General features: G+C 38.1%; 1 non-coding gene across 1 annotated transcript; it reads left to right on the top strand.

Annotated features, from left to right (window-relative positions):
- Positions 1-11,151: 11,151 nt before the first annotated feature.
- On the top strand, positions 11,152-11,257 carry LOC121212009 (small nucleolar RNA R71). Its single transcript, XR_005907221.1, has one exon. It is a non-coding gene; the product is annotated as a small nucleolar RNA R71 (small nucleolar RNA).
- The last annotated feature ends 1,751 nt before the right edge of the window (positions 11,258-13,008 follow it).

The following is a 13,008-nucleotide window of genomic DNA, read 5'->3' as shown; positions in this document are numbered from 1 at the left end:
ATGTGTAAATAATGAGATAATTCGAGTTGAGTCTACTAACTTGAATGCATTGCCAGCAATAATTTCTTTGATGTTGGCTCAGAAATATGTGAGAAAGGGACGTGAAACATATCTTGCGTACGTACTTGATAGCAAAGAGTTAGAAAAGAGACTTGAGTCAGTGCCAGTGGTTTGTGAGTATTCAGATGTTTTCCCTGAGGAGTTACCAGGATTACCACCCGTTCGAGAGGCTGAATTCGGCATCGAACTAGTACCTGGTACCACTCCAATTTCGATAGCTCCATATCGTATGACACCAACGGAATTGAAAGAATTGAAAATTCAGTTGCAAGAGTTGACGGATAGAGGTTTTGCTCGACCGAGTTTTTCATCTTGGGGTGCACCAGTATTGTTTGTGGAAAAGAAGGACAGAACCATGAGGTTGTGCATCGACTATCGTCAGCTGAATAAAGTGACAATAAAGAATAAATATCCGTTACCGCGTATTGATGATATGTTTGATCAACTAAAGGGAGCCTCAGTGTTTTCAAAGATAGATTTGAGATCGGGCTATTATCAGTTGCGAATTCGAGATTCGGATATACCCAAAACTGCTTTCAGAACGAGATACGGTCACTACGAGTTCTTACTGATGCCGTTCGGGCTCACTAATGCCCCTGCGGTATTTATGGATTTGATGAATCGGATCTTCATACCGTTTTTGGATCGATTTGTAGTTGTGTTTATCGATGATATTTTGGTCTATTCGAGAAATGAAACTGATCATGCTCAACACCTGGGATTAGTGTTGCAGATTTTACGGGATAAGCAGCTATATGCTAAGTTCAGTAAGTGTGAGTTCTGGTTAAGAGAGGTTAGCTTCTTGGGTCATGTGGTATCTGCATCGGGTATTCGAGTTGATCTGAGCAAAATTTCAGCCATACTTAACTGGAAGGCTCCGAGAAATATTACTGAGGTTCGGAGCTTTTTGGGACTTGCCGGTTACTACATACGGTTTGTAAAGGGTTTCTCGATGATAGCCACACCAATGACGAAACTACTTCAGAAAGATGTTAAGTTTGAATAGACAGAAAAATGTCAGAAAAGTTTCGATCAACCAAAAACTTATTTGCCTGAAGCTCCAGTACTAGTGCAGCCCGAATCAGGCAAAGAGTTTGTCATTTACAGTGATGCATCCTTACTTGGGTTGGGTTGTGTATTGATGCAAGAAGGTCGAGTTGTAGCTTATGCGTCGAGGCAATTGAAGCCACATGAGAAAAATTATCCAACCCATGATCTCGAATTAGCTGCCATCGTATTCACTTTGAAAATATGGTGACATTACTTATTTGGCGAGAAGTGCCATGTATTTTCGGATCACAAAAGTCTCAAATATTTGATGACTCAAAGAGATTTGAATCTGCGACAAAGACGTTGGCTCGAGTTGTTAAAAGATTATGAGCTTGTCATTGACTATCACCCGGGAAAGGCTAATGTGGTTGCGGATGCTTTAAGTCGTAAATCACTGTTTGCTTTACGAACAATGAATGTACACTTGTCTGTTCTATCCGATAATGTGTTAGTAGCAGAATTAAAGGCCAAACCATTGTTGATTCATCAAATTCGTGAGGCTCAGAAAGTCGATGATGAATTGGTCGCAAAACGGGCTGAATGTGTTTCGAATAGGGAATCAGAGTTTCAAATTGATGATGACGATTGTTTGAGGTTCAGAAGTCATTTGTGTGTTCCAAGAAATTCAGAACTTATTTCGATGATCTTGAGCGAGGCTCATAGTAGCTGAATGTCTATCCACCCGGGTAGTACAAAAATGTACAATGATTTGAAACGACAGTTTTGGTGGCCTGGTATGGAACGAGACATTTCTGACTTTGTTTCGAAGTGTTTGATATGTCAACAAGTGAAAGCGGAACACCAAGTGCCTTCGGGATTACTTCAGCCGATCATGATACCCGAGTGGAAGTGGGATCGAGTCACGATGGATTTTGTATCTGGATTGCCATTGTCATCAAGCAAGAAAGATGCGATCTGGGTTGTTGTTGATATACTGACAAAGTGGGCTCATTTTATCCCTGTACGTACGGATTATTCTCTTGGCAAGCTAGCTGAAATGTATGTATCCCAGATTGTAAGGTTACATGGAGTACCAATTTTTATTGTGTCAGATAGAGATCCGAGATTCACATCGCGATTTTGGAAGAAATTGCAAGAAGCTTTGGGTATCAAGTTGCATTTTAGCACCGCTTTTCATCCCCAGACTGATGGTCAATCCGAGCGGATAATTTAGATACTCGAGGATATGTTGAGATGTTGCATCCTTGAGTTTAGTGGTTCATGGGAGCGGTATTTACCTTTGATTGAATTCGCTTACAACAATAGTTTTCAATCAAGTATTAAGATGGAACCTTACGAGGCTTTGTACGGTCGTAAATGCCGTACACCATTGTTTTGGAATGAGCTTGGTGAAAGTAAAATTTTCAAGCAGAAAGTAAAAATAATTCGTGAAAGTCTGAAGGCAGCATCAGATCGTCAGAAGTCGTACGCGGATTTAAAACAAAGAGATATTGAGTATCAGGTGGGAGACAAAGTGTTTCTTAAAGTTTCACCTTGGAAAAAGATACTCAGATTTGGCCGTAAGGGCAAACTAAGTCCGAGGTTCATAGGGCCGTATGAAATATCCGAACAAGTTGGTCCAGTGGCATATAGATTGATTTTACCCCCTGATCTCGAAAAGATTCACAACGTTTTTCATGTTTCGATGCTTCGACGTTACAGATCTGATCCTTCGCACATAATTAATCCCTCCGAGGTTGAAATTCAATCCGATATGAGTTATGAAGAAGAACCGATTCGTATCCTAGCTCGTGAAGTGAAAGAGTTGCGAAACAAAAGGGTTCCGTTAGTAAATGTGTTATGGCTCAAACACGGGATCGAAGAAGCTACTTGGTAAACCGAGAACTCTATGAAAGAACGATACCCAAACCTATTTACTGGTAAGATTTTCGGGGACGAAAATTTCTTAAAGTGGGGGAGAATTGTGACAGCCTTAATTTGACCTTAGTCGGAAAGCGGTTTCGGGACCACAAAACCGAGTCGTAAAAATAATTAACCATTAAATTTTGTGTTTATTGTATGTGAAAAAGGCATGTGTGAAAGTTTCATGCTTAAATTTTTGTCATTTGTATGCGAAATACTTAAATAGGGCTTATGTGAGAAAATTTAGAAATGTGTTAGGCAAATGTTGAAGTGACTTATTAATGCATGTTATAAAAATGATGGGTTTGCATGTCAAATTTCCATTATGATAAGTAGTGGCCGGCCATGATGGGATTATATACATATAATATGTATTAATTATTAGTTAGTAGCCTTATATCTTATAACATAAATAAATAAAAAGGAAAAGTAATGAAAATAAAGAAAGGAATGGTGATGAAAACAAAGCTTGAATTTTTGGTTCTTCTTGGCCGAATGTAAAGAGGAAGATGGGAGAAAGGCATTCGGTCATCTTAAGTTAACATTAAGGTAAGAAGTTTATGTTAATTTTTGAAATTTTGGTTAATCTTGAATGAGATATCAAGTTATTTTTGTAACCCATGTTGAATTTTTAATTGTGGGAATGATTAGGGCTTTCGGCTATGGTAATTAATAAAGGTGATGGTTGTTGTTTCATGTTAAATTTAGATGAACAAGGGTAGATGAGTGTTTGAATTATACAAATAATCATATGTGAGCATTAGGTGCTAAGGGAAAAGAATCGGCTACCTTATTATGTACCGAGACCGAATTTGAATTTGATTATGTTTGAGTAATTTATATGCTTCAAATTGATGTAGTATAAGTACCATGTTCTTGTCGAATATGTATTTGATAAAGGAGGAGTTTGTTATTGAATATTTAAATAATTTAGATAATTATAAGTTAAGTCAAGCTTGGTGAAAGGTATATATATGCGGCTATTATCTAGATTTTGTTAAAAAAATTGGATAATTAAAAATGATAAGTTTAATTGAAGAATTCATGCTTTGTGTGCCTTAATTGCTTATTGAACATAAGGCTATGTAAACTTGATTTAATCAATAATTTAGTTGTGACTTGTAACATAGTTGTATTTGGCCGAATGTTTTGTAAATAAAAAAATTGTGTGTGTGTGCATGTGTGTCACATTAGAATGAAAGTGTAGTTATCAAATGAGAGGAATGGATAAGGTTTAATATGACTAAACTTGTTTAACATAGCTCAAGAGCATAAAGGGGCAACATCGGATAGAGGAAAAGCTAAAGTCACAGAATAGCTAAACCGAGATTTGTTCAGAAAGATATAAGGTAAGTCTTTGAGTAATGAAATTTAGCTTATGATTTAATAAGGCAATTATTTATCTATGAGCATAATAATTAACTTGTGACCTGACGATTCTACTTGAATTACATGATAAAATAAATAAGTAAGGTATTTACTTGTAGCCGAATGGTTATGGAAATCTTGTGGATTAACGAAATGGGATCATGTTATTTGTTTAGGATTAATGAATCGAACGATATATGGTCTTATGATATGGTTATTAAGTGGTGTGGAAATGTTTGGTAATGATTAGCCATTGGAATGGCCAATCATGGTCCTATTGGTGCTACGTATGTCATGGCTAATCGTGATTATACTTGGAAATAATGTATGTCAAATTACTAGTTGATTCATGGAAAACTATGAAATAGGTGAAATTTACCTTAAAATAGATGCTGACAGCAGCAGTGATGTGAGTTTGAAAAATCACTAAAAATAGTAGAAATGGAATTAAATAATGAATACATTATGTAATCGAATCTTGATGAGTCTATTTTCAAATGAAAGAAACGAAACAACCATATGAGCCGTATTTTTTGAGATGTTTAAGTTTTCGTGAAACAGGGCCAGAGCGATTTCTGGATCCCCTATTCTGACTTGGAAATTCACCATAAATTAACCAGAGATAATTAGTAGTCATGCTTTTTATGTACAGATTCCTTTTTGAGTCTAGTTTCATTAGAAACAAACGGTATAAGTATTGAAGCCCTGTACAGGACGATATATAAGTCGTAATGCATGAAGTTCAGAGTAGTCAAACCGTGAAACAGGGGAGACTTTAACTAATAAACTGTACTAATTGGACTGACCAAAAATTCTAGAAACAAATTAGTAAATATATGTATGAGTCTAGTTTCAGGAAAAATTTACGGAATTGGATTTCGAGTTTTGGAACTCGAGATATGATTTTTAGAGTGACTGTGATGCAGTTAGCCAGCTCGTCTGGAAATTTTAAAAATGAATTGTATGAGCTATTTAAGTAAGGAATTAAGTCCGTTAGCACATTGTGTTCGACTTCGGCAACGGTCTTGGTTACGGGGTGTTACATTTAATTGGTATCAAAACGACGGTTTAGTCGATTCTAGGACTACCGTAATACGTAGGGGAATAGCTATACATGCCATTATGTGTTTATCGGATAGTGTGGTGATTTCTGACAGTTAAAAATGTGTTTATTTATAGTAATGGATCCTGATCCCAACCGAGCGGTAGCTGATGATGTTGAGAGTGTAGCGCCTGCTCTCGCACATGGGACGGCGCCGGTGGACTCTCAACCTATTGCTAGTAATCAGAATGATGAAGCTTGGCAGGCTTTTTATAGCGTGATGAATGATTGGTTCAATCAGCATATTCGAACTAATACGGCTGTCCCACAACCCCCACCCCCGACTAATACAAACCCTGCACCTGTAATATCTCCTGGAGTTGACCCGTCGAGGTTGAACAAGCCCCCGGTTGATAAGATTCGGAAGCATGGGGCTACTGAGTTCAAGGCTACTGACAGTGATGATGCTGAGCAGGCTGAGTTTTGGCTTGATAATACCGTTCGTGTGTTCGATGAATTATCGTGCACACCTGATGAATGTTTAAAATGTGCTATATCTCTGTTACGTGATTCTGCCTACTATTGGTGGAATACTTTGGTTTCCGTCGTGCCGAGAGAACGGGTTACTTGGGAATTCTTTCAAACCGAGTTCTGCAAGAAATATATCAGTCAAAGATTCATCGATCAGAAAGAGAAAGAATTTCTTGAGCTTAAGCAGGGTTCTATGTCAATTACTGATTATGAGCGAAAGTTTGTCAGACTTAGTAAATACGCTCGGGAATGTGTTTCATCCGAGGCTATCATGTGTAAACGCTTCGAGGACGGGTTGAACGAAGATATAAAACTCTATGTTGGCATTCTTGAAATTAGAGAATTTGTAGTACTTGTTGAACGAGCTTGCAAAGCCGAAGAGCTCAATAAGGAGAAAAGAAAAGCTAAAGTGGAAGTAAGGGAATTTCGTAAGAGGTCCTCGGGAAAGCCCTTTCAACAATCATCGAAGAAATTTAAAAGTGATCTAGGCCGATCTAAAGACACTTTGGGCTTTTCCAGACGAGATCGTGATCGACCCCCTGTGAGTACGTGAGTCACTTCGGTTGCCAGTGTTAGAAATGATCGTCGGGACAGGACGGAGTGCCAGTATTGTGGTAAATGGCATTCGGGGAGTTGTAGATTCCATGACTGCTCCTGTTATAAGTGCGGATCAGCTAACCACCTTATCAAGGATTGCCCAAGACTGTCTAAACAAAATGTAAATCAGAGTGGGAAACCGGGTGCTACTATTGCTTGAGGTAGACCATCTAAAAATGCGGGGAATGCTAGTGGCGGTCAGAGAGGATCTAGAGATGTTACCGCCAGATCTGAGGCTCGTGCTCCTGCTAGAGCTTATGCTATACGTGCACGCGAGGATGCTTCTTCGCCTGATGTTATTACCGGTACATTCACTCTCTTTGATACTGATGTGATTGCTTTGATTGACCCTGGTTCTACTCATTCTTATATATGTGAGACTTTAGCATCCAGTAAGACTTTACCTGTTGAGTCTACTGAGTTCGTTGTTAGAATGTCGAATCCCTTGGGTCATTATGTGCTTGTTGATAAGGTGTGTAAGAAATGTCCCCTAGTAATCCGAGGTTCTTGTTTTTCGGCCGATTTGATGCTTTTACCGTTTGATGAATTTGTTGTTATCCTTGGTATGGATTGGTTGACCGTACATGATGCAGTGGTGAATTGCAAAAGAAAAACTATTGATTTGAGATGTGTAAATAATGAGATAATTCGAGTTGAGTCTACTAACTTGAATGCATTGCCTGCAATAATATCTTTGATGTTGGCTCAGAAATATGTGAGAAAGGGACGTGAAACATATCTTGCGTATGTACTTGATAGCAAAGAGTCAGAAAATAGACTTGAGTCAGTGCCAGTGGTTTGTGAGTATTCAGATGTTTTCCCTGAGGAGTTACCAAGATTACCACCCGTTTGAGAGGTTGAATTCGGCATCGAACTAGTACCTGGTACCACTCTAATTTCGATAGCTCCGTATCGTATGGCACCAACAGAATTGAAAGAATTGAAAACACAGTTGCAAGAGTTGACGGATAGAGGTTTTGCTCGACCGAGTTTTTCACCTTGGGGTGCACCAGTATTGTTTGTGAAAAAGAAGGACGGGACCATGAGGTTGTGCATCAACTATCGTCAGCTGAATAAAGTGAAAATAAAGAATAAATATCGTTACCACGTATTATGATTTGTTTGATCAACTAAAGGGAGCCTCAGTGTTTTCAAAGATAGATTTGAGATCGGGCTATTATCAGTTGCGAATTCGAGATTCGGATATACCCAAAACTGCTTTCAGAACGAGATACGGTCACTACGAGTTCTTAGTGATGCCGTTTGGGCTCACCAATGCCCCTGCGGTATTTATGGATTTGATGAATCGGATCTTCAGACCGTTTTTGGATCGGTTTGTAGTTGTGTTTATCGATGATATTTTGGTCTATTCGAGAAATGAAACCGATCATGCTGAACACCTGGGATTAGTGTTGCAGATTTTACGGGATAAGTAGTTATATGCTAAGTTCAGTAAGTGTGAGTTCTGGTTAAGAGAGGTTAGCTTCTTGGGTCATGTGGTATCTGCATCGGGTATTCGAGTTGATCCGAGCAAAATTTCAGCCATACTTAACTGGAAGGCTCTGAGAAATATTACTGAGGTTCGGAGCTTTTTGGGACTTGCCGGTTACTACAGACGATTTGTAAAGGGTTTCTCGATGATAGCCACACCTGACGAAACTACTTCAGAAAGATGTTAAGTTTGAATGGACAGAAAAATGTCAGAAAAGTTTCGATCAACTAAAAACTTATTTGACTGAAGCTCCAGTACTAGTGCAGCCCGAATCAGGCAAAGAGTTTGTCATTTACAGTGATGCATCCTTACTTGGGTTGGGTTGTGTATTGATGCAAGAAGGTCGAGTTGTAGCTTATGCGTCGAGGCAATTGAAGCCACATGAGAAAAATTATCCAACCCATGATCTTGAATTAGCTGCCATCGTATTCGCTTTGAAAATATGGCGACATTACTTATTTCGTGAGAAGTGCCATGTATTTTCGATCACAAAAGTCTCAAATATTTGATGACTCAAAGAGATTTGAATCTGCGACAAAGACGTTGGCTCGAGTTGTTAAAAGATTATGAGCTTGTCATTGACTATCACCAGGGAAAGGCTAATGTGGTTGCGGATGCTTTAAGTCGTAAATCACTGTTTGCTTTACAACAATGAATGTACACTTGTCTGTTCTATCCGATAATGTGTTAGTAGCAGAATCAAAGGCCAAACCATTGTTGATTCATCAAATTCGTGAAGCTCAGAAAGTCGATGATGAATTGGTCGCAAAACGGGCTGAATGTGTTTCGAATAGGGAATCAGAGTTTCAAATTGATGATGACGATTGTTTTAGGTTCAGAAGTCGTTTGTGTGTTCCAAGAAATTCAGAACTTATTTCGATGAACTTGAGCGAGGCTCATAGTAGCCGAATGTCTATCCACTCGGGTAGTACAAAAATGTACAATGATTTGAAACGTCAGTTTTGGTGGCCTGGTATGAAACGAGACATTTCTGACTTTGTTTCGAAGTGTTTGATATGTCAACAAGTGAAAGCGGAACACCAAGTGCCTTCGGGATTACTTCAGCCGATCATGATACCCGGGTGGAAGTGGGATCGAGTCATGACAGATTTTGTATCTGGATTGCCATTGTCATCAAGCAAGAAAGATGCGATCTGGGTTGTTGTTGATAGACTGACAAAGTGGGCTCATTTTATCCCTGTACGTACAGATTATTCTCTTGGCAAGCTAGCTGAAATGTATGTATCCCAGATTGTAAGGTTACATGGAGTACCAATTTCTATTGTGTCAGATAGAGATCCGAGACTCACATCGCGATTTTGGAAGAAATTGCAAGAAGCTTTGGGTACCAAGTTGCATTTTAGCATCTCTTTTCATCCCCAGACTGATGGTCAATCCGAGCGGATAATTCAGATACTCGAGGATATGTTGAGATGTTGCATCCTTGAGTTTAGTGGTTCATGGGAGCGGTATTTACCTTTGATTGAATTGCTTACAACAATAGTTTTCAATCAAGTATTAAGATGGCACCTTACGAGGCTTTGTACGTTCGTAAATGCCGTACACCATTGTTTTGGACCGAGCTCGGTGAAAGTAAAATTTTCGAGCAGAAAGTAAAAATAATTCGTGAAAGTCTAAAGGCAGCATCAGATCGTCAGAAGTCGTACGCGGATTTAAAACGAAGAAATATTGAGTATCAGGTGGGAGACAAAGTGTTTCATAAAGTTTCACCTTGGAAAAAGATACTCAGATTTGGCCGTAAGGGCAAACTGAGTCCGAGGTTCATAGGGCCGTATGAAATATCCGAACGAGTTGGTCCAGTGGCATATAGATTGATTTTACCCCATGATCTCGAAAAGATTCACAACATTTTTCATGTTTCGATGATTCGACGTTACAGATCTGATCCTTCGCACATAATTAATCCCTCCGAGGTTGAAATTCAATCCGATATGAGTTATGAAGAAGAACCGATTCGTATCCTAGCTCGTGAAGTGAAAGAGTTGCGAAACAAAAGGGTTCCGTTAGTAAAGGTGTTATGGCTCAAACACGGGATCGAAGAAGCTACTTGGGAAACCGAGAACTCTATGAAAGAACGATACCCAAACCTATTTACCGGTAAGATTTTCGGGGACGAAAATTTCTTAAAGTGGGGGAGAATTGTGACAGCCCTAATTTGACCTTAGTCGGAAAGTGGTTTCGGGACCACAAAACCGAGTCGTAAAAATAATTAACCATTAAATTTTGTGTTTATTGTATGTGAAAAAGGCATGTGTGAAAGTTTCATGCTTAAATTTTTGTCATTTGTATGCGAAATAATTAAATAGGACTTATGTGAGAAAATTTAGAAATGTGTTAGGCAAATGTTGAAGTGACTTATTAATGCATGTTATAAAAATGATGGGTTTGCATGTCAAATTTCATTATGATAAGTAGTGGCCGGCCATGATGGGATTATATACATATAATATGTATTAATTATTAGTTAGTAGCCTTATATCTTATAACATAAATAAATAAAAAGGAAAAGTAATGAAAATAAGGAAAGGAAGGGTGATGAAAACAATCTTGAATTTTTGGTTCTTCTTGGCCGAATGTAAAGAGGAAGATGGCTGAAACAGGGGAGAATTTAACTAATAAACTGTACTAATTGGCCCAACAAAAATTCTAGAAACAAATTAGTAAATATATGTATGAGTCTAGTTTCAGGAAAAATTTACGGAATTGGATTCGAATTTTAGAACTCGAGATATGATTTTTAGAGTGACTGTGATGCAGTTAGCCAGCTCGTCTGGAAATTTTAAAAATGAATTGTATGAGCTGTTTAAGTAAGGAATTAAGTCCGTTAGCACCTCGTGTTCGACTTCGGCAACGGTCTCGGGTACGGGGTGTTACAATTTTCTTGTTCAAGAGTTCTACTTGATTAGAGAGCATGGTGATCGAATCGACGTTATAAACGCCGACTGTTTTCGTTGGCTTTGTTCTCATGACTTGCCACTGATAATTCTTCAGTGACATCTCTTCTATAAATTCATAAGCATCTTTAGGTGTCTTATTATTGATGGTTCCGCCAGCAGCTGCGTCAACCATTTTTCGAGTCGAAGGGTTCAGGCCATTATGAAACATTTGAATCTATAGCCAGAGTGGTAACCCATGGTGAGGGCATCTTCTTAAGAGGTCCTTGTATCTCTCCCATGCATCTAGAGTGTTTCTAAATCCATCTGCACAAAAGAAGAGATACAATTACGTAATTTAGCCATTTTAGCCGGTGAAAAATATTTTAATAAAAACTTTCGGTCATTTATTCCCAAGTAGTAATTGACCCTCGTGGTAACGAATTCAACCATTGTTTAGCTTCGTTTCTCAACGAAAAAGGAAATAACTGAAGGGGAATGGCGTCATCAGAAATGTCATTAATTTTAAATGTATCACATAGTTCCAAAAAGTTTGCCAAGTGAGTAATGGGATCTTCGTCCTACAAACCATCAAACTGAACAAATTACTATATCATTTGAATTGTGTTAGGTTTCAGTTCAAAAGTATTTGCAGCTACAGCAGGTCTAACTATGCTCGATTCAGTTCCTGTTAAAGAAGGTTTAGCATAATCATACATAGTGCGCGAGTAGGATTTTGATTGACAACAATCGCAGGAGGTAGCAGATTTTCTTGGTTTTCAGTCATCTCCTCTGTTGTGGTTGAAGTATCCTCCTCTTACTCTTCCTCTGTGTATCGTAAGCTTCGCCTTATTTCTCTTCAATTTCTGTGAACTATGCGATCGATCTCACTATCAAACAGTAATGGTACTGACGAATTTCTTTTGGCCATAAACTAGAAAAACCTGTCAGAAGAAAATAAATGAAGGATTATAAAAGAAAATAAAAATAAAAATTTCAATTTCAATAAAGTAAAATGGCTAAAGTAATAAAAATCGAGTGTTTCTAATATCTTAGATCCCCAGAAACAGCGCCAAAAACTTGGTACGTGATATTCGCAACAGGTTTTAAAAATTTATAATTAAGCGTTCTTAAAACTAACTATTATCACGATGAAGGCAAGTGTACCTATCGAACAGTAGTATAGCTTTAGCAAGATCGGATTGTCAAACCCAAGGGAACCAAGATTACTAGTAATTACTTTCTTTTATTATCTAGCCTAAAAATTGAGGATTTGTTTATCTAAATTAATTAACTAAACTAAGAGTGCAGAGAGAGAAATTGGGGAAAAGCTTTTGGGATTATTCGATTGATTAAGACAATACCCAACAAAAAATCCACCTAGACTTCACTTGTTATTTGACTCTAAATCAAACGATTTATTCATTTGACTTGATCCGTAGAAATCCCTAAGTTATATTATTATCTCTCTCGAGACTAATAACGTCTAACCCTAGGTTGATTAATTGAAATCTCTTTCTAATTAACACCTAGTGTTGCATTAACTCGATCTATGGATCCCCTTATTAGGTTTCACCCTAATTCGACAAAATCTTATCACCCTATCTCTAGGCATGCAATCAACTCCACTTAATTATAACAAATTTACTCTTAGATAGGGTCTATTCCTTCTCTGAATAAGAGCATTAACTCGAATCAATATCCTAGAAGATTAAAACCAGAATTAAGAACACATAATTAAGAACAAGTCAAATATTTATCATCAATTCAGATAATAATAACAAGATCTGTCTTAGGTTTCATTCCCCTTAGGCATTTAGGGGTTTAGTTCATAATTATAGAAGAAAACATCTCAGAAGAATAATGAATACAAACATAAAGAAAACCCAAAACACTGGATGGAATTGAAGGGAGATCTTCAGTCTTGATGATAAGTCCGGCTTCTGAGATGACAATCGGCTTCCTGAGTAATTCCTTGCTCCTCCTACGTCCTCCTTCTACGTGCCTCCAGGTGTTAAATAGGCTTAGAATGCCAAGAGCCCTCAAATTAGCCTTTTCGAATAGGGTTATACTTGGGCTCGACAGGAACACGCCCGTGGTTGCGATATCAG

This window comes from Gossypium hirsutum, chromosome A12 (assembly GCF_007990345.1).
Source record: "Gossypium hirsutum isolate 1008001.06 chromosome A12, Gossypium_hirsutum_v2.1, whole genome shotgun sequence".
Classification (NCBI taxonomy): Eukaryota; Viridiplantae; Streptophyta; class Magnoliopsida; order Malvales; family Malvaceae; genus Gossypium; species Gossypium hirsutum.
Note: the sequence above shows the minus strand (reverse complement) of the source record. Positions and strands in the feature narration are given on the sequence as shown.